This window comes from Mycteria americana, chromosome 7 (genome assembly GCF_035582795.1).
Source record: "Mycteria americana isolate JAX WOST 10 ecotype Jacksonville Zoo and Gardens chromosome 7, USCA_MyAme_1.0, whole genome shotgun sequence".
NCBI classification, from domain to species: Eukaryota; Metazoa; Chordata; class Aves; order Ciconiiformes; family Ciconiidae; genus Mycteria; species Mycteria americana.
The window spans coordinates 19,853,089-19,879,100 of NC_134371.1; the positions used below are offsets into that span (position 1 = coordinate 19,853,089).

General features: G+C 39.1%; 1 protein-coding gene across 2 annotated transcripts in view; it reads left to right on the forward strand.

Annotated features, from left to right (window-relative positions):
* The window catches only part of IRS1 (insulin receptor substrate 1), a 55,983-nt gene that overhangs the window by 16,673 nt on the left and 13,298 nt on the right, over positions 1–26,012 (forward strand). Inside the window, exon 2 of one of the 2 annotated variants that reach the window (XM_075507322.1) lies at positions 7,675–7,942. The exons of the other annotated variant lie outside the window; for it this stretch is intronic. The gene's annotated coding sequence lies outside the window, so the exon portion shown is untranslated. Of the gene's footprint in view, positions 1–7,674; positions 7,943–26,012 lie in introns of those variants that run through there. 2 annotated transcript variants of the gene reach the window in all.

Below are 26,012 nucleotides of genomic sequence, written 5' to 3' on the forward strand. Positions count from 1 at the left end.
GATAGGAAAATGGATTTCCTTTCTAAAGTTTTTTAGTTTAAAAAAAAAGTAATGAACTCTACTAAATCTGAAATTTTGAAGTCCGTAGTAGTCAAACCCACTCAATTTCACCTACTAAATAAAGAGGAGGCTTTAAAAAAAAGGAATTGTCTCTAAATGCAACGTTTATTTTGTTAAGCAACTTCCTTATGTGTTCAGGATATTTTGTTAGTTTTTAGTTAACTGATAACTAAATACAGTGCATACTATTTTACAGTTTCATCCTGGTTTTCATTCCAACACAGCTTGAAAAGTCATAAATATAAAATTTAACCAGCTAGTAAATAGTGACCTGTATTGGTCATTAATTTTAAGTCAAGAATCTGCATAAACATACACTAACAGTATTGTCTAACTAGGGACTATACCAAATGCTAAATTAAAAGGTTATATTGCAGGTCGGCATGATTTAGTGGTTATCGCTCTTTGAGAATGACCATTAAGATCATAAAAAGATGTTTCCTCATTTGCTAATCTAAATTTGATTATTTTAATCACTTTAATTTGAATTAATCCGCTGTGAAGCCAAGTGTCAGTATATACATGATAATTAAATATATTTGAACTGATATGATTGTGCAGAAATAAAGTGTAGGCACAGAAAAGACCTGGTTACAGGACCTCATCTGATCGAGAGGAGGAGCAGCAGACAATACATGAAATGGTAGGAGGTTGGGAGGGTGAGAGGAGAAGACAAAACCACAAGTACAGAGAAATGGTGGTTACATGTATTGAAAGGTAAGAGTGACAGGCAGGCTTTGTAAATTGGCTGGCCAGTTAGTGAGTGGGTCTTCTGTAAGAGAAGTTTCACAAGGTTAGAGAAGGTAAAGTTGTAGGAAGGGGTAGAGGGGCTGAGTGAGCAGAAGAAGAAATTGGAATAATGGTGGGAAGCTCAGATTTCAGTTGATGTAATTGGGCTTTAACGGCTTGAATGATTCATGATCTTTTAGCTTGATAGGCGGTTATAAAACTTTAAACATGGGTATGAATGAAGTTACTTATGCTGATAACATTGTGGGATTGCAGGAGTGGAAAGCATTGATGTGCCAAGAATTGTTAGAGGAAAAAAATGGTGTAAGATGTTGGTCACATTTGTGTAAACATATTTTGGAGGAAGGTTTGAATGATGATCCTCCTGCATGAGTATGCTATGAAGTATTTCTCATCTTGGCAGGGAAGGGGGGAGAATCTTCAGCTGATGTAAATTGCTGTACCTACTTGAAGTCAATGGGACTAGGGCAACATGCCTCATTTTGGACTGTGTTGCTTCAATTTTTTTTTCTTTTTTTCCGTGTGCTGTTACTACACTGTTCTGTTTGAATTAATAGCAAGTCCCCATTAATTTTAATTAGCTGTAGTGATGAGTTAGTTCTAAAATGCTACAAAATGATTTGTAATTTGATGTCTAATTTATCTCCTACCTTGGGTATTTCATCTTTTCCAAAAATTCTTCTCCTGAAGATTGGTGAGATGTTTGATCTGTCTTGATTTGAAGCTTGTTTACTTCTATGTTTGTTAGAGTAGCTCATCAGCTTTTATTCCTTTATCAAATAACTCCTGTGATGTTAATTGTACTTTATGGATTTGGGTCACATTTCAGCATTTGCATTTAGGTTGAAGGAACAGGTAAAAGCAAAAGACTATTAGCAGGACTCCTATATGCTTAGAATAAACAGGACTACAAGATACTTAATGATAGCCTTTGAGTTATAGGACTCCTGTTGTTTCTAGAGCTTTGCAACCTGTTTGTGTTTTTAACTGATACACTCTTATAGTAGCTCCTTACTGATCTTCACTGTAACTTTTTGAAGGTTTTTGTTTTGTTTTTGTGAAGTCAGGAGTGATACAAATCACTATCTAGAGTCTGTTTTCACGCCGCTGGCTTTATCTGCATATCCTATAGTCATATTTGCGACTTCTACCATTGTTACGACTTTCTCTGTTCTGAGTCTTTAGGCTCAGTTCATGCAGGTACGTATGACAGATTTAAGGCCAGGAAGAGCTGTGATAAGTACAGGTAGTCATTCCACTTTAGAAGCAGAATGCAGGGCACAGCTTTGCCATCAGCTTAAAGTAATTGAAGGCCACCCTGTGGTTGCTGTCTGCTTGACCACGTATTCCTCTGGAGAGTTGGTTTTGGCATCACCTGTGGTTGCTCACAGGTGGTGGTGCAGGGGAGCACTTGGAAATCTATTTAGGAGGGAATGCTGGACCATTTCTCTAGGCAGCAGCTTGCTCCCAGTTTGGTTAAAACCAACTGTGAAACGTCATCTGCAACATTCTTTCAGGCAGCATTTAAACTTCTTTTTTGCCCCAATCTGGACTTGGGTTATTTAAAACTTCAAGTAGAACACTTTATGTGATCAGTGCCTTATACTGTCCTTGAAAGCACCATTGTCTTGGCCTACACTACTGCTGCTTCTGGCCTGGGTTCTCCTTTTTGCCAACTGCAAAAACTGTGTTTGAAATTGCCTGCCTGCACAGTTGCTGTGAAACTGTGCTTTTAGTGAGGTATGAGCCTGACCAGCCGCGAGTTGGCCAGAACGAGTTGTACCAGCAGTCCCTCAGCCCCAGAAGCCTTCACAGGTGTGCTGGGTTAGAATCAGAGAGGTTTTATTGAAATGGATTTGCTTCTTCACTCGCCCTGGAGGTACTAGTTTTAAGTGTGAATGCAGTGTAGGTGTATTTATGCTGTTGAAAAAACCACTTCTCCATTATGGTTTGTTTTGGTTCAGGTGAAAAATTGTAAGCTGTATCTGAGAAAAGGCATCTCTTACTGGCAAACCTGCATCTGCTGCTTTAGTATTCATACTAGTTTAGCTGTCTGTGTTAGTCATCTTCTCAAACAAACCTTTACCACCAAAACCAAAATCCACACTGACAAATTAGCCTTTCCAGTTTAGATAAGGTCATATGTATGTGGAAAACATTTTCAGGTGAAAATGAAAAATATATGTAATGGCTTCAGACAGCTGTCTTTCAGACCTTCTGATATAGTTACTCAAGATGTCATATGAGAAACAGGCAGGGTTCCCACCTTTCTGCCCCCAGTTCTCGTTCAAATTTAGTGATTATAGGAGGATTCAATAAGTAACTGACTACAATAGGACACATCAGTCTCCCTGAAACATTTCCTACTGATCTCATAGCAACTCAGATGAGTCTGGGGAAGAAAATTTTTGTTCTTTTATTAAAAAGTCTTCTGCATATTGTCCACTGTGCTGTGATACAAAACTGAATGTATGTTGTCTGGCAGATGCATGATTGTAAAAACAAAACTTGCTTTTAACTATTTGTTGAACTTTGAACATTATGATCTATGTTGGGAAGTAACCTCTTAAAGATAGCTCTGCCTTTCTGCTGCTCCGTGCAACGTTTCCAGATGTATTTGAGTACAGTTGGAGGATTAAAATGCTCCAAGAGCTATTGCAGTCATCTGTAGCTTGGCAATTTTTTTTCTTTGCCTCAATTTTCTGTAGCTTTCTGTTTTAAGCCTTATTTATTACAAAGTGTTATTGCATTCTGTTTGTTTTTTCAAACTACAGTGTCATTCATTTGGCAGGAGAGGGGGAAGGTTAAAGTTCCTCCTTACCTCCTCCCCCTCTCTCCAGTGAAATTTTTGATTGTTCTGTTTAATGAGTCATTTTCTCTACAGCTGAAGTTAATTTAGTGGCTCATCCAAACAATGAGTATTTTCTGAGCAAGGAAGTGAGGGAAGTTTAGTTCTTTCCCCCTTTTTTTTTAATATAAAGGTATGTCTTGGGTGTTTCCAAATAAACATGGAAGAGAACACAGACACAGGTTTCTTACTTCTTTGGAAAAAGAACCTTAAATGTCGTGTTGTATGAGCTTGGCTAACTGTGCTGAGGTTATGTTCCTCCTCTTCATAGACTCATGGAAATCCAACGATCCAGATGGATGAGTGGTTTTCTTCCACCTTAAGTACCTCTGGCAGTGCAAATATTTGGCATCGTCTAGTGGATGTGTTTGTCTGTCAGTGACAGGATTCCCCCAAGTTCATTCTGGTTCAGCAGCTGAAGGTCACACAACGCACTCTTTTCAGTTGCCATCTGGCAGTTTATTATTAGCAATGGTATGGAAACCAGAAATAAGAAAAGCTGGACCAAAACATTCAACGTATAGTTTCAGATGTTCCGTGCAAGCTCAGTTCACCTATGCTGTGTGGTGGCATCTCCTTTCCAAAGGCCGCCCAGCCATTTGGCATTTGAAGCAGCTTCACCTTCTGCTTGAGACACATCTCTCCAGGGTTTCTTCCTTGTTTCCGCATATGGCTTTGGATCTGTTTGCAGTTTGAATTGCAGTGCTGTAGAAAAATAGGCTTAGTTTTTATTTCTCTGTACCACAGTTAAATTTTTAAGCCACATAGTCCTTTGTACCATTATCCTGAAGGCAGCAGGAAGAGATGACTTTGCTAATGTGTTTGCAGGTAATGTGTTGGAGGTATTTTATAATTTAAAAATTGGTAACAAAATGTCCATTGACTTCACTGGAGCGGAGTTTCCTCAGTAGTATAGACAGAGTAGAGGGAAGTAGGTAGGGTTTGTAGTGCTGTAGTCCTGCTGTATGTTCAGAAATGCTCTTTTCCAAGGGTTCTTTATCAGTATTTAAAAGCTGATAGTGAATGCTATTGAACTGTTATTTTCTCTAGTTTTTTCTTTCCTGTAGAAATGTATGTGTGCATTGGAGTGAGAGTTGTGTGCTTTGTGATGTGTAAGCCAATCTGCCCAAGAGCATTGTTTTCCAGAGAAAAAGGGTAATCAAAGATTTGAAATGAAAATCACTTGTGAAATATTTCTGATGTGTATGTCATAGATTTGTAAAATCTGTTTTATACTTCTGTTTGTTGAACATAGGGTGTTCTGATTTGGCTGAATAATACCAAGTTATTGTGCGTCAGTGTCCTCACACACAAGGCTTTGATTAAGCAAGAAAAAAATGCTACGATGTTAAAGGCTGGCCTATGTACAAACTTGCACAGAGAAACAAAAAGTGTGAAATAAGAAAGTTAGCATTTTAATACAAGTGTTTTAATATCATGCATAATAGTGACTGGTCTGGGCAAAAGGAGACAATGGCATAAAGTGAAAGATTCATTTAGACCTTTGGGGAAGACACAGAGACATTTCATAGCACATCAGGGTGCGTGGTGTTTTTGTGTTTGGTTTTTTTGTTTTGTTTTTTTGTTTTTTTTTTACAACTGGACATAATTTTAACCAGGGTAAGTTCAGTGACTTTGTTTACTTATGTGGACCGCAGGTATGAACGGCTATTCAAGATTCAGTCATCAGCTCAAGTTCCATCTGACTAAACCAGATTTCCCCCCCTCCCCCATAAGCCCTTTACGGTTTTGATCACAGTGTATGACATTATATTCCTGTGTTGAATCAGGCTGCTGAGCTGAACATGCTGTCTGATTTGGACCTCCTCTTTCCCAGGAAGAGGAAAGGGTTACTGGAGCAGGTGCGGTTACAGACGTGCCTCCGAACAGCCTCTGGACAAGGGAGAGTTTGTGCCCTGTCAGTTCAGAGCATGGATGGGACTGGTACATGAATACCTGTGTGAGGCTTTGGGCATGCTTGTACACCATCCTTTCACTGCTACTTTTTAGACTGTCAATTTGAAGAAGCGTTCTTACGCCGCTCCCATGCTGCCACCTCCTTCGTCCAAATACAAGCATTCCTGTAGCTGAGCGGGCAGCTACATCAGGGACCTCATTCAGGCTAAAAGTAACATGGCTTGGGGAGGGGAGAAATCAATTTTTAATTCAGGTTCAATTCATCATGCTGCTACGCAGTCCCTTGTGCCTGGGCAAAGGAGGGGATGCTGTGTGCGGTGGGGCTATGTAAAGTAGGTGGGAATGCTTACAGCAACAGGACAGTAGACACGAAACCACGATCATCTTCTCCTTGAAACATTTTCATTCATTTTTCAGAGTGCTTATTTCGTTGGGGCAGGACAGTAACTGTGCCTTGAGGCATTATACTGGTGGTGTGAAGCAGAAGGGGCTTGGTCTTTTCCTGCGTTAGGATCACAGAAACTTTCTAAGTCTAATGGCTGGAAGTGAGCCTTATGCACAAAGGTTCTTTTGTTTTGTTTTTGTGTAAACCCATTTGATGTTAAGCAGCCAAATATCATCCTTTATGGTTAGTCTAGTGCATTTTTTAGAAGCTTCCGGGCTTCCTGTTTAGCTTTCAGCCCCTGCTCCAGAAAGGTATGCATCTCCTTACATGGTCCAGTCTCATACCTGCTAGGTCAGGGGTACCAAAATGGTCCTGGGCACCTCTTGTTAGAAACCTGAATTTCTGCTTAGGAGTGTTAATGACTCTAGTGATTTTTCTGTCTTTCAGCTATGCAGAGTTTTGTGGGTTTTTTTTAAGAAGAATTCCGGTTATTAATAGAAATGGGAGTGATTGTGCTGAATTATGTAGCGAGATGGGGGGGTTGTTGTTGTTTTGGTTTGTTTTCCCTTGAATAGCTATCCTGAGAGGGTATCTGTCTTCTCTCTTGGTGCTTGTGGAAGCATACAATGTCTTGCTCCTTGGGAAATGTGTCACACTAAACTCTCTGTAACAGTTAGCTAGTAGAACAAATACAATGTTTGAGGCTTACTCTGTAAGCCTGTCATTATCAACAACAGATGAACTGGTAGTTTACCTTGCCCAAGGTATGACTTTAACATGCAGGGAATAAATCAGTAATTTACTTTGCTGTTAAGCACTAGGAGGGGGACAATTTTTTGTGCCACAAGGCAGATTCTAGGTTGTTTTTCTCAGCTCTACAAGCAAGTATTTTAATTTGTAATTTTTACCATCTTACTACTTATTTGAGAGTTAGGAACAGATGTATGCTTAATTGTTTTTGTAACCAGGATTAAATGATTAAAACTCAAGGCATTCTTTCAAAGAAGGAGAAATAAAGATTTTTCCTCATGTTTCAGGACTAGAAAGATAGAGGAGGGGAAAAAATAATGAACTTAAAAGAAAAACCTTCTGGATCTTTTCAGGAAATGCCAAATAAAGAGCAGATCCCAAAGACCAAAATTAGTTAATGAAATTTTTTACTTAAAAAGGAGAAATCTAGAAATTAATGCATGGGATACCTGATGGGTGACCTCTGTAATGGGCTCAGTGGGCTGAGTTTGGAAGCAATAACCACATCACATAAGGCCTCTGGCCGTGAAGGAATTAATAGAAGCCATGCTACTGTAACCCATTGCTCATCATCTGACCATACAAATGCTAATCTGGTGCATTGTAATAGTGAGGATGTATTTCTAAAGCTTTAGCTGATGGTCACTTTAAAGAGAAGTGGGGGAATGAAAACACCCAAGCCCAACTCCAAGCACTCTCTTTTAATGTTGCGTGTCCTGCACTAGTCTGCTAAGCATAGTTAAAGGTAAGAAGCCTCGCTGTTCAGATGGAAGTTCTCTGATGTGGATGTAGGAAGGATGTTGAGTAGTTACGCAATTGCAGCTTTATGTTCATTAATTAATGAGAAATAGCTCGGCTGTGGCCTTTGGTAACTTGTATATGCGGCTCCTGACATGTTGAGAAATATTACGCTGTTATTTCCCTGTGCTCTGATGTATCTTGTCTCTTTTTTCTTTCCCTATAGGTCTGCTGGGGCAGGGACTGTCGTTTTATTTTGTTTGTTCAGCGGCCAGTAAAGTGAGGCCTTCAACTGTGACTGAGGCTCCTGTATGCTGTTGCAGTGTAAACAATATGAATAATCATTATCACTGGTTATCACTTCAGTTCCTGTACAGCACTGGCTGGGCGTTGTCCAAATATGTAACATTCTGGCACTGCCGAGATTCAAAGTCTTCATGAACCCCAAATCAATAAGCCTCACCTTGTTCACAGAACTCGAGTTGTCAAGCTTTCTCCCCCTCCTCCGTCCTGGCAGCTGTTTCTGCCGAAACTTGTCCAGAAGTGCTGGCACTAGGATTTTTTTCAAGCCTGCATCATAAAAGTTGTAACCAGGAATATGATGTATATACCAGCTTCCTTTCCTTTGTATTTAACTTTGAATCGCACGTGTGATTGCTTTCATTGCACTGTAATCTGTCTTGCTGTCTCTACTTGCTGATTGGTATTTAAGAGTAACAGCAGTCTTCTTAAAAAGCACACCTTTCATTATTTAATAAGAATTGGATCCTTTTTAACATCAAGTGATATTTTGTTAAAAAGCAAATGACAGATGATCTGTCTTTTTTCCCTCCCTGCAATCGTTACATGGCTTGTGTAGTGAGCTCCATATAACTTGTGTGAGCTACACATGCAGCTTCTTCTCAGTGCAGTGGAGCTGAGACAGCTGTGGTCGCTCCCCCTAAAACAACCTGGAACTGTAGCATTTTGAAGAGGGAGGAAAGTTTCTAGCTCTTTAATTTTATGACCCCAGTCATCTAAATTTAAATCTTCGGTGATTTCAGGGATGATGAAACCAGATAGCTTGGGAAGATTCCTCTTTTGGGGGCACCTGAGAGAGAGCACCAGCCAGACAACTGGTACAGACAAGCAAAAGGCATCGAAATGCACAGCGCAATCACTCGAGCCGTGCTGGAGGGAGAGCTATATTTAACAGATACAAGTGCTAATAATGAGACTTCAAAGCGAGCACACCCTTTCCTTCCACAGCTGTGCTCTGCCACGCAGAAGAGACAGGGTAGTTTTCCAGTGGAAGTTTGCTTCATGTCTTTGCCTTGGGGAAGAAGTTCAGAAAGCTCTGAAATTAGCTTAGAATTTCAGAAAGGCAAAAGGGAGAGAGGAGATACGAGGGTAATTACGAATTTTGATGCCAAACCCATCACCCTGAAACAGAAGATTTTTTTAATTCCATCTTGTACTTCAGGGGATAAAAAGGTTTCGGGGTTTTTTCCTCCCCTCTGTGTTTCCTTTTACTTTGAATTTTTACAGCTTTTTTTACCCACTGCCAGTAAAAGATCCCCTCTGTTTCTTGCTGAAAGCTGTTTGCTTAGCTTTATTGCAGCAGAAATAGACAGTTGGGCTATCTTTTTGGACAAAACATTCACAGTCCTTCTATAACTGAAGTCCTTTCCATAAGGTAGGGTATAGCTGTGATTCTGTTTATTTTCGAGTGGTTTTTCCCCTCACATATGAAGCCATAAACTGTAAAGGGAACTTGATATACTTGTACTGTATTTGCAATTTAGATTGTAGAGAGTGTTTTGGAGTGCACATGTTTGGCTGCCAGTGAAACCACTGGCTGTGAGTCAGAAGGCACCGAACGTTGTTTTCAAAAGTGTCCTTAAGGATGAGGTCACGTAAATGATGGAAAAATATTTCAGAGTGTTCTGAGAAGCAGTAGAAGGGTATTTCGTATCCTGTGAGTAGGTGACCTGAGGGGCTGGAGGGTACACGTCAGCTTTCCTAGCCTGTATCAGTCTGATAAACCATTTTAGAGGAACTAACAGGGAATCTAAGCGTTACACTTGTGTGGGGCAATTTAAGGCTGGGAATTACTGGAGACTTAGTTTTCTATGCAGCTTTCCTTTTTCTTTCACTTCAGCTGTGGTCCCATTTCTTGCCTTTCTGAGTTAATTTAAAAATATTTCTAGATCAACCATTTAACTTTTTTTTGTTGTTTAGAAACCATCAAATATTTACTTTTAGATATATTTTGTTGTGGTGGAGTTAGACACTTAAATGTCTCAAGTCAAGAACTGTAGTGTCACAAACACCATAGGAAGCATAGGAAAGCTGTTAAATGAGGTTTATTTGCTGCCTGGCTTTGCTTCTGCTTCATGGATATGTTTTAATGAAGGACTAACGTGGCTCGCTGAGAGGCAGAACAAAAATACTCCTTTTGGTGCTACCTACTGCACTGGTTTGGACCCTAAGCTGGAAACGTGTCACTTGCAAGTGTTAAATATGAAGAAAATACCTTGTTGACTGTGAGCTCCGGGGCCGTTTTGTTCCGGTCCCTCTCCCGAAGCTGCGGTACGTGAGCGCAGTAAATGGGGCAAAGTTCAGCCCCTCGTCCTGAGCTCGCTGGTGCTCGCTGCGTCTGCTCCCTCCCGCCAAATGCGATCCAGCTGCCGCCTCAGCAGAGCTGGATCGCGATTTCTATGCCTCATCCTGTTTATTAAGGTGTATGCTGTTAATATTCTAAGTTGTTACTATTTTAAAAACATTATTACATGCTAAAGCTGGCTGGCAGGACAACTGACAGCTTTGTTTTTGCTGCTGCTGGAGAGGCCAGAGAGAGTTTTGAGCAAGTAGGAGGTAATCAGCTGTTGGAGGAAAACCTGTTCCACGGATAAACTGGGGATTGCATTCTCCTGAGTCAGCACAGACTTGAGTGAGCACAGTGCTTATAAGCACTAAATTAACTTTTCTTTTTAAAAGTGCATGTGCAATATTTTTTTAATTATCACTGGCAATATAGATAGTGTTTCTTTTGCAACTTGGCAATTTGTTTTACATTGTACTTAATTTTTTTCAGACTTTTTAATTAGTATCGCATGCTACAAAATGCCACTTCCGTAGACCATCACATCTTGTATTTGTTTTGTGCAAACCACATGGCTTGTATTTCAGTAGAGCAAGTGACAGTGTTATCTCTAGTAGGAAACTTAAGTGCTCCACCTCTGTGAGCATAATTCATGACAGGATCTGTGCCACTTGCATGTGTAGTCCAAGTGATGCCTGTAATGCTAAGGGTTTATTTTGTTTCAGTTGCAGAGGTGTCTTTTCAGCAACATGTACTGGCACATCTCTGTTATGCAGTCTCCCTAAATGTTTTATAGGTTTCCCGAGGCTTGATAACTAGGATGTACTGATCTACCAGCAAAACCCATTATCATTTACCTAAGAGGTACTCTTAAAGGACTGACAGAATGGTGTAGTTTGATCTTGCTGAAAATTCTTGGATGAAACTGTTTTAAGTTTACTCCTCTATACTGTATCCATTACCTTGTAGTCAAGCATGACCAATTCATAAAAGATGTAGGATACTAGATAATAACCTTAGATGCACTAACCTGTCATCATCATGTGCCTCATCTCCCTTAATAACTTAATGCCTTAATAGATGAAAGTCCCAGTCCAGGGAACCTCAAATTAATAATTGGCTCAAATGGAATAGAACAGATACAAGTGAAAACACGTAAACACTATAGTCAACTGAGGGTAAATACATCTTCCATTCTGACGTTCAGTCTGTGATTTGGGACTAGACTGACCACTGAAAAGTGACTTCTGAAGATGGGCAGGCTGGACTGTGTTCAGCTCAAACATTCCTGGGGCAGCCTTTCAGAGCCTCTAAAATGACTGTGAATGTTTCTTCGGTCACTGTGGATAGAGGTATAAAACAAGAAGTATCAAAGTTGTAAGCGCAGCTTTAAGGCAGTAGGTTAATTTCATTTGTCAGCTCCTCAGTTTTCTCTTATTAAGTACTGTTATGTTTTAAAGGGAGTTTAAATCTAATGTTTTTTAATGGCAAATGCAGATTAGAGAAACCAAAAGATTTGATCTAATGAATAGAGCAGAGAATTGGGAAGAGGAGAGAGATGAGCTGTAATGTTTGATACATAGCCCTTGCCTGTCTTAAACAGATTACAAATTATGTTATTTATTGCCTCTGACTTATGTGGGGCAGATTGCTTTTTAGGGGAGGACTAGCTGTACATGCCAAGGTAAATGCGATAGTAGTCATCTTTTTCTGCTTTACTAAGTTAAACAAACTCGGGATGTGCAGGGTAAAGAACCAAAAACCTGGTTTAGCATGCGCTAGTATCGCAAATGTGTGTATACTGGCAACTTGCTTGCTAACAAGTTGTTGTTGCATATACAGGTTTCAAAATGTTTTGAAAATAGGTTCTCCATACAAAGGTTGTAAGGAAAATAAAACTTGAAGAACTGAAATAGAAGCTATGTTAAGGTTTCAAAGTAAGAGACTTGTCTCTTAAGACTTAAACTGTTCATAAGGAAAAGACAGCAGACATACTGTGAAGTTAGCAGTGGAATTTTAGTGTTTTCTTCATGTTATGAAAATGCATCTAAGGTTTTCTGATGTCGTGTGATCGAAGTGCACAGAACATCTAGAGTTGGACAAGGTAGGAAAGAATTTGTAGGATGAAAGGAACAGTGTTTGAGAATGGCTTAATTTTAATGAACTATTCGCACCTTTTGTTTAAAAATGGAAACAGACTTACTCTGAGTGCAAAGCTTATTTAAATTGTATGGAAAGTGGAAGATAGAAATTTGTATAGGTAGGAATGTTTGGGTTTTTTCCCAAGAGAACTGTATCCTTTAATACTGTTAAAAATTGTTTTTACTTAAATGTTGAGGCAAACACCATTCCCTATTTAGAATCGGAAAATAAAAGCATATTATGTGAAGAAACAGTGATGCAGCTGAATTGCTCTTTCCTGATACTCGTCAGAGGAATTTGGAGCTGCTGATTCTGTGGTCAAGATTGAGAGGCTGCAACACGTAGCATCATGCAGCTTAATGCTTCAAGCTATTCTCCCTTAAGTAGGCACTGCAACAGCATTAAAATCTACTTTGTAAACATTCCTTATTACACAAATCCTTCGGTTTTTTTTAATTCTTCCCCAAACTTACTGATGCTTTCCATGTTTGATAGCCTTTAATTTGCTCCTGTTCTGAACTCCCCCGCTCCTTCCACAAGCTGGTTTGCCTTTTTCATCTGCTTGGGAGACTGAAAGGCAGCTCTGACTCCTTCAGAAAAACCCTCTGGCCACCAAAGTTGGTAGAGGAAGAGGAGAGAAGCTGAAACTAACTCTCACTTCAGCTTTCAGGCAGGAAAGCATTGGAAAGAGATTTCTTTATTGTTCTGTGGAAGTAGGTTACCAATAGCAAAGTCACTGAATACTTTTCTTTCCATTTAAGAGTGGAAGGGTTTTTTGGTTTTGATTCTTTCTCCTGGAGTGTTTTTTAACATCGAGCTATTTGGTGACAGATGTGTGGAGAATATGCCAGTAGTTTATTCAGCAGAGCAGCAGGTTGAGAAGAGCCGAGAAGCGTGACTGCTTTGCATAGCATGCAGACAGCATGCTCACAACTTCTGTACTCTGCACTGGACAGTCTTGGTATTGAAGGGAGGGCTCGCTGTGATAATTGGTAATCAGGTTCAAAAGCTTCTGTGTATTTAGTGTGACTTTGCCATACCCATTACTGAGCATGTTTTGTTACTTCTGACTGGCTGACTTACAGGAAAACAAAACAAAAACCTGCTATTTAAGAGACAGTGCACAAAAGTTTACAAGGTTTTTCATTTGAGAACCAAAAGTAGGTTTTCTTCTTTTATAGGTTTTCTCCTTTTATTATTCATTATGTCCCGCTTTACATTCAAACTGGGGAAAATAGAGTTAAGATGATGGAAACTATTCTAGAGGACAAACGGCAGACTAGGCTTCAGCACACTCGACGAAAGTGCAGCGCTTCCAACAACATTCAGTTGCAGAAGATAACACCCCATTGGTACCAGGTACTCCAGAAGCACTAGCTCTGGGCTGCTACAACATTGCTTAGCATTCAAAATGTCAAGAAAAGAAAGTCAGTACCTATCCATCACCTGATCCCAAATGGAAGATTCTTAGAGAATAGGGGTTTCTGAAAACAGATCTGCTGAGCAGAACGTTCAGAAAATCCCAACACACACATTAGGGGGAGGATGGAGAAAGTAGATTTCAAACCTATGTCTGTTGGAATCAGAAACTCATTTACACTCTGGAATCTGGAAGTTAGTGGGGTTCTTTTGTTTTGGCGGGGGGATAGGGCATTTTTTCAGTAAGTACGGTATATGCTAATTGTTACGTGCAATGTATAAGCATCTTTGAAGATGAAAAATACAAAATGAATGTGATGTTTATATTTGTTAGGAAGCAGTCTGTGCCAACAAACCTGAAATAGACTCCCAGGTCTACTAGGTATGGCTAAAAAAATAGCTTTCTCTTGTAAAATCACTGTCTGTAATACATTTTAGGGGACAGCCCTTGGCAATGCTGCACATGATAGATGATGATTCCTGTGGTGGTATAACAGTGCTCAGGATGCAGCTGAGCCAAAATACTTACTTTCTTGAGAAGATCTTACATTAATCACAGAAGTTCTTAAGGCTTTTGTTTACAGTTACTGGTTAATTTTCTTGTGTCATAAGCTGTTGTAGCCCTCTAATTTGAGTAAGGTTTTGTTTAATTTCTGTTGGTATTGTGGTGATTCAGCTTTGCCCAAATACAGAATTCTTTAGCAGAAGAATCCCGCTTCAATCTTCAATATGATTTTTAATTAGAATAATCTTTTTTCTCCAGTGTTGCTTGGATTTTTATGTTAACTTTTTAAAAGGTAGTTTTGAAGATTTCCTTGACAATCATTTTTCCTTGTAAGGTAAAAGTGAGGACTGATAGCTGACAGATACAAAACGACATTAGGAACCCTGCTGTCTGGTTGTCATGCTAGACTATCACCAGAGTTGGTGTTAACAAGAGATCTGATTTCCTCCGTAATAGTGGTCAGGTAGCTACATCTATGACCAGTCTACAATTCTATGAACAATCCATTGCAGGTTTTGTACTGTTCTCAGTTATCAGTCATGGGGGTGTGATGTGTGTGGGTTTGGGTTTTTTTTTGTTTTGGTTGAATTTTGCACCTGATTTCTGTCCTGCTTAATAAATCTCTTGTCTCTGGTAATCTTCCTACAATGACAAAACTAGCTCTAGTGGTCTTGATTGATCTGTGTTGCCTTCCCTGTGGCTTCTAGACATCACTCAAACCAACAGCTCGATTTGTTAACTTGCACCAGCCTCAAAATAATTCCAGTTCTGATGAAAAACAGTATTACTGTTACTTTTGGGTAGTTAGATGCTGTGTCAGTGCTGAGGAATTCCAGAAGGCCATCACATAACTAAGTGGGCAAAAACGCGGTAGACGAATGTCAGCATAGGTAAACATAGGTTTTTAAACATAAGTTTTTTCCAGTAAGGAAAAAATTATACTAAACCATGCTTGTGTGATGCTGAACTCAGAACTGAGGGTTGCAACTTGGAAAAGAGGCCTTGTGGTTGTCATTGACAGTTCTCCAGAATCATTGTCTGCAATGTGGAGCAGCAGCAGCCAAAAAAAAAGCCAGAAAACCATGGGCAGTGCCTTTTGGCATCATCAGAAAAAGGCACTGAGGACAAGAAAAAGGTGTCATTTTGTCAGTATTGAAAACACTGGTGTGCCTACCACATTTTGAGCACAGGGTGCAGTTTTGGTGTCCACATCTTAAGAAGGAACAGTTAGTACCCTTAGTTTAGGGAATGTACAGAGAAGGGCAACCCTCAATCTAAGGGGATAGTATCACTGCCTTGTGTGGAGTTGTGTAATTTAAAAGGCCTGATTTAGAAGATGAGAGCCTGAGAGGGGCAATATGATCACGTTTTACAAGATCATGGAGGTGGTGGGTAAGGTGAACGCAGAACTCTTGTTGACAGAGACCTTGCAGTACCAGAATTGCAGGACACTTGATGAAACTGGTTGGGAATCAGTTTAAGACAGATTAAAGAAAGTATTTGTTTACACAACAGGTAGTCAATTTATGCATGTTGGATGTTTTGAAAACAGGCCGTGTAGGCAGGTTCAAAACAGGGTTAGGAGAGTTCATGGTCATCAGGTAGAGTGTGAGGGGAGTGGACCACAGAACATGGTTTACGGGTTCTCTCTAAAGAGCACTTTCTGCCCTGTTGGAGGCACATTCTGGACTAGATGAACCATCAGCCTGACCCAGCTGGGCATTTCTTATATTCCTGAGCTCTCAGGCTTAGTGGGATCTTTTTATCATTCACTCAAAATTATATTCTTATTCACAGCAGGGTTAGATGGGAGGCATGAAGCTTCCCTCTTTTTTTTTCATGTTCAGTAAGCTGCACCTCCAAGGGAGACTGTTGATCTACTTGCTTAAATTCATCGGTACTGCAAGCTGAGATGGCTATTGTTTCATAGTAAGCTGGAAAAAATTTCCTTCTTTCTAGCCAGGAAAAAAGTACTGGGGAGTCCATCTGGGAATGTGATTCATCTGGGTCACACTCATCATTTTCCTTTCAGATTACAAGGAGAGGTTCAGGATAGTGCTCAGCTATGAGTGATAAGATTTTATTTAGACATTGCTGCCTTCAGTTTGTGGTGGTAAGCAGGTACACTGCTATTTATGCAACAGGACTCCAAACACACTTTTTATCACTTCATCAGTGTGACATATTCCTTGGTATTTGGTTATGTCCCAGTGTGCTTTGAGAAATGCGAGTTCTTCTTCCCCTGCCCCATCTCAAAGTTACCAATGCTGCATATTCATGTGGTTGGACCAGTGGGTGGACCTTGCTCGTGAGCGAGAGTAAAACCCACAGCTAGAAGGCATTGAATTCTAATCTGAAGAATGCGAGTAGGTCCTTTGTTAGAGTCTAGGATAGTATATTACACTATTTCCAAGTAAATGTGTTTTTTTAAAAATCCTCACAAAGTTAACTTCAAGTATAGCAGTGGCTTGTAGGGTGGTAACCACTGGTAACTGGAAGACAGTGAGCCTAGTGCTGTTAGTGGTTTTCTTTGTTATATTTTTAGAATTAATTTGGGTGGAAATCATCTAAAAGACGGATTAATAAAGAGAACTTGGAGTTTTTGCATAATTTTAAGACTGGAGAGACTGCAAGGCTGAAAAATAGCAATTTGAACAAATGCTAAAAATGGCATAATAAGAAAAATAGAAAACATGGTGAGGGTATTCCTTTCAAAAGTGCTGGGGTTTTTTGTTTTATTTTTAACTTCAGTTTCTTACAGAGAAATAAATGTCCCATTTTTAATGTAATGTTCTACAATGTGTTTTATCCTGCAGGAAAACTTCATTAATGAAAAGCACTAGGTTATATCTAAATCTGGACACAGTCGGGCTTTATCTTAGTCTAGTGTCAAGCTGCTCGAGAATCCATCACTAAGAAGGCCATGCTAGCAATAGTTATTATTCATGTGGATATATCCATCTGAATTTTTCTTGCTGGGGCATAGTTGTCTTGGAAGAACACTGAGTATGAGCCCTGTGAAAGCTTGTCCTGCTTTCTTCCTGCCTTCCCTGTCCCCTCTTTCTCTTTCTGTAACTCTGCAGTAAAATTTGATAGCTCAAAGTGTAAATTAATCTTAAGTTATATGAAAGTCTTTCCCTGAAAGAGACCATAAATCTCAGCAGTACACTTCTACTCTTCTACTTCTTAGAATACAGAAAAAGAGCCTCTGTTTGGGGAAGGGGAGGGGGGTGGGGTGGGGTGGGGTGTTGATTTTTTTTTTTTTTTTTTTTTTAATACTGAATAGAAGTGTATAAAGTAAAGCTTGCTCAATAACTTCAGAACCAACCAACCAAAAAACCTCCCAGCTTTTCTTCTTTGGCAAAGAGAATACTTTCTTAATAAATTATGAAATACTTACATTAACAATGTCAATATTTACTATTCTATGAACAGTCTTTAATATTTACTGTTTGAGCCAGCTCTGTACCATTTTCATTCATTTTTGAGAGTGTCTAGTGTTTCCACCCAATGCAGTGAAAATACTCTTAAATGTTGATACTGTATTTAGTGACCAAAATAATCTTTTAATTTGCGTTAAATGAGTTTGATGAGGTTATCTAAAAGCCATTCTTGGTGGGTGGTAAAAAAGCACTAAAAGAAGACAGAGTGGTTGGTTACATGATGAGCACTGACACTGGAGACCTGAGCTTAGAAGTGTTAGGATTTTGGTTGGTTTGGTTCCAGTCACGGCATGCAACAGGGAAAAACAAACATATAGAGAAAACCTCCTTTGCTTTTTGTCCCTTTGTAGGATGTGCCTGCCTGAGCAACTCTGCCGAACTTCACTTTTGCTATTCTCTTACCATATTATTGCTCTAGTGATGGGGGAGGAGGATGATGGTGATGTAGGTTGTTTTGTGAGTTCTTTTTGCTCCCTAGAAATTATCAGCTGTAAGGAGTAAAGGAAGTGGGCTGGGAATGAAGTCTTCCTCAAATCTGTTTGTTTTTTTTATGGGAGGCCACAGTATAAAGCTCCTTAGATTGCTTTGCTGGTCCATTGGTAGCCCTACCAGTTCTTCAAATACTATATTGCTACAATTTGATCTACACAGGTGACGGCTGGCCAATCTCTGAGGGTAACGTGGAGCCCACCTCTGTAGCACAGGGAAGTGTGCAGAGGCCCACCTGAGCCTGGGTGTTGCATACAAGTATTCAGGGATTAATGTCAGCATCTTTTGATCCAGGGGAGCTGAAAGTACACGTCTGAGTATGCTTTTGATGGAGAGAGCATTTAACAAATGAGCAAAAGAGGAAGTGCAAGAGGCTGAGATTCTCTCTGTGGCTAAGTAAAGCTGTAAACTGCATACCAGCAGTGGTGAATTCAGTGCTCTCAATATCCATTCAAGTGGCCTTGCTACTTAAAGCATAGGTATTACTCTTCTGCAGATGGGTGCTTACAGATAACATTACAGCCTGATCACTACTGAAAGAAGAGAGCTAGAGCTCGCAGCCTAGAAAACTGTAGCAACTTCATTCACTTCTCTGTTTCTATGAAAGTTGGCTTTTTTCCCAACTATATTTGTAGAGCAGAAACTGAAATCCAGTCCCACTTCCTAATATATATGTATTCCTATTAGCAGTTGGATTTGAAGCTTTGCTTGGTTATTTAGCTTTGAGAGGTTGGCGAAAGCTCTCCGAAATACTCTTCTCTAATAATGAGGTAATTGACCGTAACGTAGCATGTCGGGAAGGCTTCCTGGGCAGCTGCACCCTACAAGCAGCTAGAGGCATAGGAGAGGCGGTGGAAAACATGCAGCTCCAAACCAGCCAGAAAGAGGGGACAGGCAAATCTACCGTCCCCAGCTGCTGCTGCAGGCTGCAGTATGTTACTCTGAACAGAAAAGATGCAGCTTGGTATCAAATGTAAAAGGACCCTGTTAGAAAAGGAGAAAACCATCTGATAAACTGTCAAATAAGCTGTATTCTGAGTTCTGACTAGTGCGGGGATGGCAGCCTATCTGTTGCATTTGAGGTTAGAATGGAGGAATTATTTTAATAAAAAGATGAAGTGCTGAAGGCTACAAGCCTCTGTCTGCAGGCTGGATCCCTGTCCTCTCTCTGTCACAGGTTACTGGTGCCGCAGGACGTCAAACATCGCAGTATTCCCATGGCAGCGTCGCTAATCCAGCTGCCACAATTAGGAGTGACTGTAGCCCTGTCACATGCAGAGATTACTGAAGCTACTAGCTAAAGTCTTGCCATTGATATTTTGCAGAGTCAGGTTCTCATCCCTGAAGTTCTGTGAGCAGAAAATTCCTGCTGTTGCTCTTGGAGAAATACGTGAAGTATCCACATAATCTCTTCAGCCTATCTGTTCCCACAAATCACGGAGTGCTTTGATGGGCATGGTTGTTCTTTCCTGGGTGTTCTGCAATAACATATTCATTATGAGAAGGCTGAAGTCATCTTGTATAGTTTCAAAGTTAACACCTCCTTGGAAGTTATGTCAAACTGAGATTTGTGGCTTTTTACATTTAGCTTAAATTGTCTGCTATAATTGGCATTTAGACTAGTTATAGAAGGGTAGCTGGCTCTGCATGAAATTTTGTATTTCGTGTTACTTAAAAACATGCATCTGTCTTTTTGTCATCTCAAAATCTGCTTTGCAGGGTAAGAGTTATTGGCATAACTCTTTAATTTACTTCCTTTATTTCCTTACTTGAGTAAGAATGAGATTGGGCTCCTCCTGCATCTTCTTACTTGGCTACACACTTGTCTTGACACCCCACCCCCCGATGTTGCTCAGCTTGGCTTCTAACTTTAGTTTCACATAAACAGCCAGCAGTGAAACCTAGAGGTATTGGTTTTCATTGAAGCAGATAGGAAAATTCCAGCAAACATCGAAGCTCTGCTGAAAGAGGCACACACAGCTGTGCTGCAGAGTACACCCTTACACTGTGCTGTTGGCGGCATGTCGACTTGATGTAGTCTTTTCCCCAGCATATTGTATCTCCTAATTATAGAAGAAAGCAATGTCGTTACATAGTTGCTTGACTTTGACTTTTTAAGAAAAATGAAAATATCTGTATGGCCGCGATGTTTTATATTGATAGTTGTTCTCAATGCCTTGTTAGGCCCTTTGGGTGATACAGAAAGAAAAATTAAATTAATTCCTTCAAAGTATTCTGTGACTGGTGTGAAAACAAAATACAGTGAAAGTTAGAAGTTTCCGTCTTTTTTTTTTTTCCCCCCAATAAATGTTTCGTATTAACTCGCAGTTCAGTTGGACTATCTCAAGGTTAGTTGTAGTCTTTCCAAAATTACAAAAATAGATACATCTAGAATGATCGTTCCCAACTGATGTGCAGGGACATGCAGAAGAGCCAGCAGGCTGTTAGATATGCTTTGAAATCTGAAGTAATTATAGCTATCTCTCTGAAGTGTTGCATTCAGTTTATAAGCACTCTTATGGAAGAGTATTGGCAAATGTGTGTAGATATATCATGGAACAGTTAATGAACAGTTAAAGGATGGAGGAGAATGTTGGGAAGAAGCACTGCTCAGGAAAGTTAAGATACATGGATGTGAGGTACTCATCTGATGTGAATCTTACTTGATGCTTTGTTTTGTAGTGACGTGAACTCATGTTGTTTCTTCTTAGTATAACTTAGAGCTCTTATCTTATTTCATGCAAATGTTTGCATGTTTGTGGTAACTAGAAAAATTGCAGCATAATGATCATATTAGTAGCATGTATGATACTCTTGCTTGTTCTTTATTATATGTGGTTACTATAAATATCTTGCTGTACATGAAACAGAACTAACACTATCTTTTCACTTTTTTGAAAAAAATCTCCCTCATCGGATGATTATACACTGTATTAGAAAACCTGATGCTGTGGGTTTTTAATATAATGTAATTCTTCCTTTGGAAGAGCTATCTGGCTTAGTTACACTCTGTTCATATGATCTTTGTTCAGTTGTAGTGTAGAAATAATTGTTAGTGCATACCAAAACATATAGGAGGTGCAGCAAGGTTTCTGAATTTGATTTGCTGCAGCTGCTGTGCAGTGGTTAATATGTCCGGATGTTTACCAGCTGCTGAAGTGTGCACATAGGCACATGCGCACACGCACCCCAGTTTAACTTGGTGTTGTAGGCTAGGGCTTAGTGCTTGTCTTGTGGCTTGAACCCGAATATCTGCTTTTTCCAAAAGAAAGGTATACATGAAATGATGGAAGAGAACTGTGAAGCAGAGGACTTGTTAGAGTTGTTGTTCTGCACTGTGAATAGAACGTATTTAGTAATGGCCTTTCAAAATTATAATCAGTATTTTTCACAAATGATAATATAATTAAAAACTAAGTAATCCATTCCAATATTTTTTACTTCCCACCACCCGACTGATAAAGTTTCAAATTAAAGTAGCTGCTGCATAAGGAGCTGCACGTTGTGGAGCAGGGAGTACAGTTAGTTTCCTGAGCTGGAAAGGGGCCAAATCCACAGAAGGTGAAGAGGGGCAGGCGGGGCCTCTCTGCTGTAACTTAATCCAAAGAACAGATAAATTCTGTTCAAAGTCAAAGCAAGTAATGAGTTCCCTCCTGGTATACCAGTGTTACACAGATTTATAAATGGCTGCTGTTTTCATGTCGTCTTTACAGCCTGTAAGATGGAGGGGCTTGAATTTTTTTTTTTTTAATGTGTGTAGACACTAGATTAATGTTTTGTATTTGCCAGCATATATGGATACTAACACTTTATTTGATCTTCACAGAAACAATCGCCACCAACTGCAGAGAATGGTTTAAAACTATAGGAAGGCCAAATATTGCTTAACATAGTTTGATTTTAGTATTGGATATACCAGGGCCTCTTCTAAGCTTTTTTTCTGATAAAGGTTAAAATCATGGAAAGTGAGAGTCAAGTTATTGTCTCACAAGAGACCTGAGCCTCTATATAGAAACTATCTTTTTATTAAGTTAAAATAAAAACTATATTAAGTAATTAAAATGAACAAAACTACTAGAAACATTGTTTGCAAGTGAGTTGCCAACTCAATTAGTTGATAGCAGTGGCTTATTTTGTAAGGTGGTAGCCGAGATATTATTAGGCAACTACAGGTAATTTTGGGATACATGGGAAAGAAAATCATCGATTCCTGTTGACTTCAGGTAGGTTTGCAAACAGTGGATTGATATTATTATGAAATGTCTGAAATCCCAGCTGTGAGTTCTGTGTGGATTTATTTATGAGAGTCTGCAGACATACAGAAGATTATATCTGTGGGTTTGTTAACCACGTCTGTTTTCCCCTTTTGGGGAAACCTAGCTTCTTGCCTAACCTAGCTTCTTTTGGATACTGCTATAGTGCAGGTTACAGAATTATATTTGAACACTGTTTTGTGGCAGGTGAAGGCAAAAGGTAAGCTAGCTCAAAGTACTTAATATATTTTGAAGCACTGTTGATCACACAAAGACTGTCCCTCAACTGTTAAGTGATTTTAGTGTTTCTGTTTTATCTCAAAAGGTTATCCTGTAAACTGCTTCAGGACAAGAGTGATGAGAGCTTTGAAAGCTTCTGGATCATCTGTTTTAAGTGCATTATTTTCTAATGATTGATAAATCTGTGCACATAATTTTTACCTGTAGTTGGTACTGACATGGAAGATGGCACATACTGTAGACATTTGAAGGAAGTGCTGAAATAAATCTTGCTTTATGCTAACCTTTATCAACAAAGTAAGAGTGCTTGGATATGTTGAGTTGTGTGCGGGTATATGTATATACTTAAATGTATCAGTCTGTGTGCGTGTGTACCTATGTGTGTATAGAGAGAGGGGGAGAGAGATAAAAACTGTTTTGTGGCAAATAAAGGCAAAAAGTGGACTAGTTCACATAAACACACACGTATAAATGATTGCAATATCAAGGTTGCTTGGGTGGTGGTATGGGTAATCTGTTCAGTAGAGTGAAGCATGCCTTTTTCTCCCTGCCGCCTAACAGCAGTAACCTTTCTAGTTGCTATACACTTTGAAGTACCCTATCTACTCAGACTGCAGACAGAAGTTTAATTTGCATAATATTGCAGGAAATGCAGTGTTTTAAAACTATTGTTGTTGTTTTGTCCTTCATTCAGGCACAACATGTTTTGATTTGTATGGAGAATATTTTAAGGAGTGGATGCTTTAGAAATATAAACAATTAGAAGAGGAAAATGCAGCTGTTTTTCTATTACTATTTAATAGTATGCTCATCTGTGGCCTCTAAGTAACAGGTACTTGTTTACATACTACAGAATATAGATTATAATTTTATAAACATATTGTTTATAGTTGCATTTTGGTTTCCTAAATGAAAGAAAGAAAAGCGATATTGGCTTATAGAAATACTTGCACTAAGGCATTGAAGTCAAAAGAAGCAGCTGCTATACAAGGGTGGGAGCGGGAGAGTCTGTGCTTTATGGACTGCCCTTCCCATAGCTCAGGTACCAGCTCTCTTTATGCTCAAATCTGTTTGTTACTACTAATGACTTTTGCTTACTAAATTTAGAGTTTGTTGTAAATGAAGATTGCAGCATTGTTTTCCTGTAACTGAATCTGATTTGTAAACCCTTAAGTGAAGGGGAAAGTCTGCTTTAAACCTTTTAAAGCAAAAATGTCAGTAGACATCTGTGTTCTTCCCTGGTTTAATCACTACATCTAAATTGCAACTGTGGGATGTTTCCAAAACCCTGTTCTCCTTTCTTATATTCCCATTAATTTTGTGATCTCACTTTCAATGTAGCATGGCTTTGTTTAGTGAAGGGGGTTAATATTTTCTATATTTCATATACATCTTGTAACTGAAGTGGCCAGTTCAACATTTAAAATATACAGCTTTGAAATCTTACAGGTGTCTGAATATATTTCTACTTTTTGTTGTCATAAGATTGCTCTGACTGAAAGAACAGTGCAGAAAAATTCCGTTGTTTACTCCTCTCTTGAATGGTTAAGCTGAGAAATAATATAGCAGCAGCAAGGAGGCATCTGAGCACAGAAAAGGAAATAAGTATGGAAGCATGTGTGGATGTATTCTTAAGCCTGTCTGAAAGACACTTGACAAGTAAAAATAGTAGCAAAAGAGGGGGGGTTGTGGTTTTCTTTTAATAAAAAGCTGCGTTTACAGTTATGCAAAGATCGTGCTAGCAAAAATCTGATTGTCTAAGATGAGCTAGCTTTAAAATAATCATTATGTTGTGCCCTATAAGGAAGTTTAGGGTATTTTAGCTAAGTTGCTTATTCTTTTGAAAATGTATATTACAAGAAGATTTTCACTTGAAAAGTCATATGAATGTCTATATTGTCTATATTTTGGATGGTAAAATAGCAGAACACCTAATCTGCTCATATTTTTGACAGCTTTTAGTGCTTAAGGCTGAAATTTCCCATGCTTGTTACCAGTCCCCTCCAGTCGAAATTCATTGGAAAGCTTTATCTAAAAGAATTTAACCATCCTCAATGAGATGAGAACACCACTCCTTTTTCATCCCTTCCAACCAGTACTTCGGACAGCTCTGATGTTTTGCAGATTTTGAAGTGACCTTGAAGTTTGGAAGGAAGCAATCGCTACATTTCAGGTGTTGTATTTGTTTGAAAGCCATGCTTTGTTATGTCAATACTTGACGTAACTGAGAAATGCCAAGTTGCGTTTACAATAGGACTTGCTACACCTTTCAGTTATTATTTCTAAAAGCTGTGGCTCCCATGGTGTCTGCTTCCACAGACCCTGATGCATCTTTTCCTAGCAACTAGGACTTTTAGCTAGAAGAGAATCACAGACAAAAAGGAAAGTTTGAAAGGCTGTTTTAGCTTGCTGAAATACCAGGACTCTGACTTACAAACACAGAAACCTTTTCTTTCTGTATTTCATCGTATTGTCTCTGTAGAACAAGATGCCTACAGATGCTGCAGAAACTCTGACTTCTAATTGTCGTGATTCTTAATTAACATTAAACATTGCATTAAGCATTACGCATAGTTGGTAACTAGAAATGAAATAAGTTTGAAAAGTTGAAAGGAATGTTTTTAAAGAGAGATGAATGTGCAATTATTAAGCCTGGAGAAAATGTAATAGAAAACAATCATTACTGATATAGGATGTATCTATCCATAGAAAATAAGTGTTCTTTGTTTTTTCCCTTCTCCTTCCAAGCTGATTCTTATTTCTAAGAGTCCTCGGAATTTGAACTGGGAATCATAAATTGTGTCTGACAATGTGGAGGTTTGGGGGTGGGTGGGTTTTTTCTGTTTTTTAACTGAGGCAGGGAGCTGTCCTGCTTTTGGAGTTTTTTGTTTTTTCCAGTAATGCAACTGAACTTCTTTTTTTTCATGCTACTATAGCCTACTTTAGCTCCTTTTGTATATATGCATACTTATAGGAAGTGGTATTATACTCTTACATTTGTACAATGCAAGTGATAAGTAGAAAACTCGTTGCAGAAAAGTATGATAAGCAATATACCTTCTGATAAAATTCTAAACTGCAAGATATTTATGTTTTCAATATGACAACATGGTTGCGAAGTTGTTTTCTTTTGTTCCTTATGTGATTTGAAATGATGAAATGTACCTTCAAAAAACCACTTTAATAATATGAAAAATCTGCTTTTATTGGAAAACAGATGGACAAATTAACGTAGACTGGGATCTCTTTGGTTGCCGTGCTGTGTATGTTTTTCTTTTTTCCCAAAAGGCCATGAAAATGGAAGTTTTATAACAAAAATACTAGCTTTATCTTAATTAAAGCCTTCATTTAACAGAACTGGACCTAAAATTAGAGTATTTTTGGCTCTGACGTGAAGATACGGATGGAAAGTAGAAGTCAAGATACTTTCTGCCATTCTTCGTATGTTCTCCTTACTGTAGCAAGGACATTCAGAGTCCCTACCACTGG